Here is an 8,386-nt window from a genome sequence, read left to right on the forward strand (position 1 = left end):
ACCATGTCAGTCACATATATATGAAGTACATTGACAGTGTTGCTTACAGAACTTGTCATTTAGTGTAAAGGATTTATTTTAAAAAAATTAGTGTTTTCGTGCACCGTCTCTTTTAAAAAGCCGGCCGGCAATTCAGCAGCGGTACCCGACAATTTATAACAGACAGAATAGAGCTTCACACATAGATTAGATAGATAGAAACATGTCAGTCACATATCTATGAAGTACAGTGACAGTGTTGCTTACTGTACTTGTCATTTAGTGTAAAGGATTTATTTAAAAAAATATTAGTGTTTTCGTGCACCGTCTCTTTAAGAAAGCCGGCCGGCAATTCAGCAGCGGTACCCGATAATTTAGAATAGAAAGAATAGAGAATCATACATAGATTAGATAGATAGAAACATGTCAGTCACATATATATGAAGTACAGTGATAGTGTTGATTACTGTACTTGTCATTTAGTGTAAAAAATAAAAGATTTATTTAAAAAAAAATTGGCGTGAGGTTCCCCTTAATTTTAGTCTCTAGCGGAGGTTAAGCAGACAGCTGGGGCAAATGTTTGAAGCCTGGGAAGGGGGTAATACCCACAGAGCTTCCCAGGCAACTAATATCAGCCCCCAGCTGAATACCTAGCCTTTACTAGCTATTAAAATGGGGGAACCCCCCCCAAAAAATAACGTGGGGTCCCCCCTAATTTAATAGCTAGCAAAGGCTAGGCAGACAGCTGGGGGCTGATTTTAATAGCCCAGGAAGGGTGCCATGAATATTGGCCCCCTCCCAGGCTAGAAACACCAGCCGTCAGCCGCCCCAGAAATGGCGCATCCATAGGATGCGCCAATTCTGGCACTTAGCCTCGCTCTTCCCACTGCCCTGTAGCGGTGGCAGTGGTGTAATAGGGCTGGGGTTGATGTCAGCTTATAATGCCAGCTGACATCAAGCCCAGGTTAGTAATGGAGAGGCGTCTATAAGACACCCCCATTACTAACCCCATAGTCAAAGTTAAAGAAAAACACAAACACCCAGAATAAAGTCCTTTAATTGAAATAAACACACAATTCTTTATTGTTCTAAATTAAACCATACTTACCATCACGCCCATTCCAGCTGAAGCCAACGATCTCCTGCAATAAAAGAAAAATAATAAAGCAACCTCATCCTTACCTTTCCATGGTTCCCACGACAGCTTCAGCTCTGCTACATCGAGATGACAGGCTGGACCGCAGCAGAAAGCTGCCATCCAGCCTGTCATCCCGCAGACACTGAGAAGCGCAGGCATGCTTGCGCTCCTCAGTGTCTCTCTGTGACGTCATCCAGATGATCCGTGTTCATGTCCAATGAACTCAGCTCACCTCATGCACGTCACTGACAGCGTGGGAAAATTCTCACGCTGAAGCGCTGAGTGCAGGAGAATTTTCCCACGCTGTCAGTGACGTGCATGAGGTGAGCTCATGTCCAATGAACTCAGCTGACCTCATGCACGTCACTGACAGCGTGGGAAAATTCTCCTGCACTCAGCGCTTCAGCGTGAGAATTCTCCCACGCTGTCAGTGACATACATGAGGTGAGGTCATGTCCAATGAACTCAGCTCACCTCATGCACGTCACTGACAGCGTGGGAAAATTCTCACGCTGAAGTGCTGAGTGCAGGAGAATTTTCCCACGCTGTCAGTGACGTGCATGAGGTGAGCTGAGTTCATTGGACATGACCTCGGCTCTTCTTTATGCCGTCACAGCCAGACACTGAGGAGTGGAAGTATGCCTGCGCTTCTCAGTGTCTGCGGGATGACAGGCTGAATGGCAGCGTTCTGCTGCGGTCCAGCCTGTCATCTCGATGTAGCAGAGCTGAAGCTGTCGTGGGAACCATGGAAAGGTAAGGATGATGTTGCTTTATTATTTTGCTTTTATTGCAGGAGATCGTTGGCTTCAGCTGGAATGGGCGTGATGGTAAGTATGGTTTAATTTAGAACAATAAAGAATTGTGTGTTTATTTCAATTAAAGGACTTTTTTCTGGGTGTTTGTGTTTTTTTAAATACTTTACTAGAAATTCATGGTGGTCATGTCTAATATTGGCGTGACCCCATGAATTTCGGGCTTAGGGCCAGCTGATAATGCCAAGCTGGCCTTAACCCCTTTATTACCCAGTGAGCCACCGCACCAGGGCCCTGGATGAGTTGGGTACAGCGCCAGAAGATGGCGCTTCTATGAACGCGCCATTTTCCGGGGAGGCTGCGGACTGCAATTTGCAGCGGGGGTGGCCCAGAAAGCTTGGGCCTCCCTGCGCTGCAGATTCCAGCCCCCAGCTGCCTTGTTGTACCTGGCTGGACACAAAAATAGGGCGAAGCCCCACGCATTTTTTTTTTAAATTATTTCATGAAATTCATGGAATAATTAAGAAAAAAAGGGCTTCCCTATATTGTTGTGTCCAACCAGGTACAAATAGGCAGCTGGTGGTTGGGGGCAGCCCGTTCCTGCCTGCTGTACCTGGCTGGACACAAATATAGTGCGAAGCCCCACGTCAATTTTTTTTAAATCATTTCAGGAAATTCATGAAATAATTAAAAAAAATTGATGTGGGGCTTCGCCCTATATTTGTGTCCAGTCAGGTACAGCAGGCAGGAATGGGCTGCCCCCAACCACCAGCTGCCTATTTGTACCTAGCCGGACACAACAATATAGGGAAGCCCTTTTTTTCTTAATTATTCCATGAATTTCATGAATTTAAAAAAAAAATACGTGGAGCTTCGCCCTATTTTTGTGTCCAGCCAGGTACAACAAGGCAGCTGGGGGCTGGAATCTGCAGCGCAGGGAGGCCCAAGCTTTCTGGGCCCCACCCGCTGCAAATTGCAGTCCGCAGCCGCCCCGAAAAATGGCGCGTTCATAGAAGCGCCATCTTCTGGCGCTGTACCCAACTCATCCAGGGCCCTGGTGCGGTGGCTCACTGTGTAATAAAGGGGTTAAGGCCAGCTTGGCATTATCAGCTGGCCCTAAGCCCGAAATTCATGAGGTCACGCCAATATTAGACATGACCACCATGAATTTCTAGTAAAGTATTTAAAAAAAACACAAACGCCCAGAAAAAAGTCTTTTAATTGAAATAAACACACAATTCTTTATTGTTCTAAATTAAACCATACTTACAGTCACGCCCATTCCAGCTGAAGCCAACGATCTCCTGCAATAAAAGTAAGATAATAAAGCAACATCATCCTTACCTTTTCATGGCTCACACGACAGCTTCAGCTCTGCTACATCGAGATGACAGGCTGGACCGCAGCAGAACGCTGCCATCCAGCCTGTCATCCCGCAGACACTGAGAAGCGCAGGCATGCTTGCGCTCCTCAGTGTCTCGCTGTGACGGCATCCAGATGAGCCGAGGTCATGTCCAATGAACTCGGCGCACCTCATGCACGTCACTGACAGCGTGGGAAAATTCTCACGCTGAAGCGCAGAGTGCAGGAGAATTTTCCCACGCTGTCAGTGACGTGCATGAGGTGAGCTGAGTTCATTGGACATGACCTCACCTCATGTATGTCACTGACAGCGTGGGAGAAGTCTCACGCTGAAGCGCTGAGTGCAGGAGAATTTTCCCACGCTGTCAGTGACGTGCATGAGGTGAGCTGAGTTCATTGGACATGACCTCGGCTCATCTTTATGCCGTCACAGCGAGACACTGAGGAGCACAAGCATGCCTGCGCTTCTCAGTGTCTGCGGGATGACAGGCTGGATGGCAGCGTTCTGCTGCGGTCCAGCCTGTCATCTCGATGTAGCAGAGCTGAAGCTGTCGTGGGAACCATGGAAATTTAAGGATGAGGTTGCTTTATTATTTTTCTTTTATTGAAGGAGATCGTTGGCTTCAGCTGGAATGGGCGTGACTGTAAGTATGGTTTAATTTAGAACAATAAAGAATTATGTCTTTATTTCAATTAAAGGACTTTTTTCTGGGTGTTTGTGTTTTTTTTAAATACTTTACTAGAAATTCATGGTGGTCATATCTAATATTGGCGTGACCCCATGAATTTCGGGCTTAGGGCCAGCTGATAATGCCAAGCTGGCCTTAACCCCTTTATTACCCAGTGAGCCACCACACCAGGGCCCTGGATGAGTTGGGTACAGCGCCAGAAGATGGCGCTTCTATGAACGCGCCATTTTCCGGGGCGGCTGCGGACTGCAATTTGCAGCGGGTGGGGCCCAGAAAGCTTGGGCCTCCCTGCACTGCGGATTCCAGCCCCCAGCTGCCTAGTTGAACCTGGATGGACACAAAAATAGGGCAAAGCCCCACCCGCACAGACACCGCGCACACCCGCACAGACACGCCGCACAGACACCCCGCACAGACACCCCGCACAGACACCCCGCACACACTCGCAGACACCCCGCACAGACACCCCGCACAGACACCCCGCACAGACACCCCGCACAGACACCCCGCACACACACCCCGCACACACACCCCGCACACACACCCCGCACACACACACACCCGCACACACACACACCCGCACACACACACACCCGCACACACACACACCCGCAGACACACTAATCATGACCGGTCTGATGGTCTGGGAGGTGAGGCTGACCTGTGCGGCCGTGGGAAAGTTCATGTGAGTTCATGCAATGCAGTCAAGCATGAACTCACATGAACCCTCTGAGGGCACCGCGGCTTCTTCAAATGAACAGCTGATCAGCATCACCTGATACCTCAGCTGTTTATTTGAAATAACCGGCGGGAAAGCGCAGCACAGAACGGGAAAGCCGGCGGTGAAGTCTTTTCACTGCCGGCTTCCCCGCCCGGGTCCTTCGCTCCTTGGTGCTTCGCTCCCCGCCCGGTCCTAATTTACGATCGGGATGGGAGGTGGCGAGGGGAGCGGAGGATCGGGGTGGGAGGCTGCGGGGAAGCAGTATGGGGCTGTGTGATTGTTTAAAAGCCTGCGGCTTTTCACCGCCCGCCGGCTTTTAAACAATCAGGAGAATTCTCTCACGCTGGGATGGTGTTCTGATGACAGGCTGGATCTCAGCTGAGCGCTGCCATCCAACTTGTCATCCTTCACAGACACTGCAGAGCGCAGGCATTATGGGAACTTCCGATTCCGGTATTCGATATTGTAAAAGTATCGGAATTAAGTATCGGAATTCCGATACCGCGAATATCGGCCGATACCCGATATTACAGTATCGGAATGCTCAACACTACCAATGAGTAATTGATATTTAGTCGCTTTCAGCCAATTTTCTGGATTTTTGAAAATTTCTCTTTTTTGTGAAAATACCCACTAAATGAGGGAATATAATATGTGTGAGGGTACCCCAGGAGAGTTCCAAATGTGTGTGGGTAGAATATATATCCCACGGGGTAAAATTGAAAAGAGTTTTAAAAACATTTTTCTTGGACTTAGTCATTTTTCCGGCGTTTATCAGACTTTCAGATAGGGGAAATGTCAGTGAGCGTTCCGATTTCAGTGCCAGAGCGATTCGCCCAATGAGTCCTTGATATTTAGTCGTTTTCAGCCAATTTTCTGGATTTTTGAAAATTTCACTTTTTTGTGAAAATATCCACTAAATGAGGGAATAATATGTGTGAGGGTACCCCAGGAGAGTTCCAAATGTGTGTGGGTAGAATATATATCCCACGGGGTAAAATTGAAAAAAGTTTAAAAAAAAATTTCTTGGACTTAGTAATTTTTCCAGCATTTATCAGACTTTCAGATAGGTGAAATGTCAGTGAGCGTTCAGATTTCAGTTCCAGAGCGATTCGCCCAATGAGTCCTTGATATTTAGTCGTTTTCAGCCAATTTTCTGGATTTTTGAAAATTTCACTTTTTTGTGAAAATATCCACTAAATGAGGGAATAATATGCGTGAGGGTACCCCAGGAGAGTTCCAAATGTGTGTGGGTAGAATATATATCCCACGGGGTAAAATTGATAAAGTTAAAAAAAAAAATTCTTGGACTTAGTCATTTTTCCGTCGTTTATCAGACTTTCAGAAAGGGGAAATGTCAGTGAGCGTTCCGATTTCAGTTCCAGAGCGATTCGCCCAATGAGTCCTTGATATTTAGTCGTTTTCAGCCAATTTTCTGGGTTTTTGAAAATGTCACTTTTTTGTGAAAATATCCACTAAATGAGGGAATAATATGTGTGAGGGTACCCCAGGATAGTTCCAAATGTGCGGGGGTAGAATATAAATCCCACGGGGTAAAATTGAAAAAAGTTTTAAAAAATTTTTCTTGGACTTACTCATTTTTCCGTCGTTTATCAGACTTTCAGATAGGGGAAATGTCAGTGAGCTTTCCGATTTCAGTTCCAGAGCGATTCGACCAAGAGTCCTTGATATTTAGTCGTTTTCAGCCAATTTTCTGGAATTTTTGAAAATTTCACTTTTTTGTGAAAATATCCACTAAATAAGGGAATAATATGTGTGAGAGTACCCCAGGAGAGTTCCAAATGTGTGTGGGCAGAATATATATCCCACGGGGATAAAATTGAAAAAGTTGAAAAAAATTTTTTTGGGACTTAGTAATTTTTCCAGCGTTTATCAGACTTTCAGATAGGGGAAATGTGAGTGATCGATTCGATTTCAGTTCCAGAGCGATTCGCCCAATGAGTCCTTGATATTTAGTCGTTTTCAGCCAATTTTCTGGATTTTTGAAAATGTCACTTTTTTGTGAAAATATCCACTAAATGAGGGAATAATATGTGTGAGGGTACCCCAGGATAGTTCCAAATGTGTGGGGGTAGAATATATATCCCACGGGGTAAAATTGAAAAAAGTTTTAAAAATTTTTTCTTGAACTTACTCTTTTTTCCGTCGTTTATCAGACTTTCAGATAGGGGAAATGTCAGTGAGCGTTCCGATTTCAGTTCCAGAGCGATTCGCCCAATGAGTCCTTGATGTTTAGTCATTTTCAGCCAATGTTCTAGATTTTTGAAAATTTCACTTTTTTGTGAAAATATCCACTAAATGAGGGAATAATATGTGTGAGGATACCCCAGGAGAGTTCCAAATGTGTGTGGGTAGAATATATATCCCACAGGGGTAAAATTGAAAAAAGTTGAAAATATTTTTTTTTTGGACTTAGTCATTTTTCCGGCGTTTATCAGACTTTCAGATAGGGGAAATGTCAGTGAGCGTTCAGATTTCAGTTCCAGAGCGATTCGCCCAATGAGTCCTTGATATTTAGTCGTTTTCAGCCAATCTTCTGGATTTTTGAAAATTTCACTTTTTTGTGAAAATATACACTAATTGAGGGAATAATATGTGTGAGGGTACCCCAGGAGAGTTCCAAATGTGTTTGGGTAGAATATATATCCCACGGGGTAAAATTGAAAAAAGTTTTAAAAACATTTTTCTTGGACTTAGTCATTTTTCCGGCGTTTATCAGACTTTCAGATAGGGGAAATGTCAGTGAGCATTCCGATTTCAGTTCCAGAGCGATTCGCCCAATGAGTCCTTGATATTTAGTCGTTTTCAGCCAATGTTCTAGATTTTTGAAAATTTCACTTTTTTGTGAAAATATCCACTAAATGAGGGAATAATATGTGTGAGGGTACCCCAGGAGAGTTCCAAATGTGTGTGGGTAGAATATATATCCCACGGGGTAAAATTGAAAAAAGTTTTAAAAACATTTTTCTTGGACTTAGTCATTTTTCCGGCGTTTATCAGACTTTCAGATAGGGGAAATGTCAGTGAGCATTCCGATTTCAGTTCCAGAGCGATTCGCCCAATGAGTCCTTGATATTTAGTCGTTTTCAGCCAATTTTCTGGATTTTTGAAAATTTCACTTTTTTGTGAAAATATCCACTAAATGAGGGAATAATATGTGTGAGGGTACCCCAGGAGAGTTCCAAATGTGTGTGAGTAGAATATATATCCCACGGGGGTAAAATTGAAAAAAGTTTTAAAAATTTTTACTTGGAGTTAGTCATTTTTCTGGCATTTATCAGACTTTCAGATAGGTGAAATGTCTGTGAGCATTCCGATTTCAGTTCCAGAGTGATTCGCTCAATGAGTCCTTGATATTTAGTCGTTTTCAGCCAATTTTCTGGATTTTTGAAAATTTCACCTTTTTGCGAAAATTTCCACTAAATAAGGGAATAATATTTGTGAGGGTACCCCAGGAGAGTTCCAAATGTGTGTGGGTAGAATATATATCCCACGGGGGTAAAATTGAAAAAAGTTGAAAAAAATTTTTTGGGGGACTTAGTCATTTTTCCAGCGTTTATCCAACTTTCAGATAGGGGAAATGTCAGTGAGCTTTCCGATTTCAGTTCCAGAGCGATTCGACCAAGAGTCCTTGATATTTAGTCGTTTTCAGCCAATTTTCTGGAATTTTTGAAAATTTCACTTTTTTGTGAAAATATCCACTAAATAAGGGAATAATATGTGT

This window comes from Phyllobates terribilis, unplaced genomic scaffold (assembly GCF_046119375.1).
Source record: "Phyllobates terribilis strain yellow unplaced genomic scaffold, ASM4611937v1 Scaffold_31__1_contigs__length_13893835, whole genome shotgun sequence".
Classification (NCBI taxonomy): Eukaryota; Metazoa; Chordata; class Amphibia; order Anura; family Dendrobatidae; genus Phyllobates; species Phyllobates terribilis.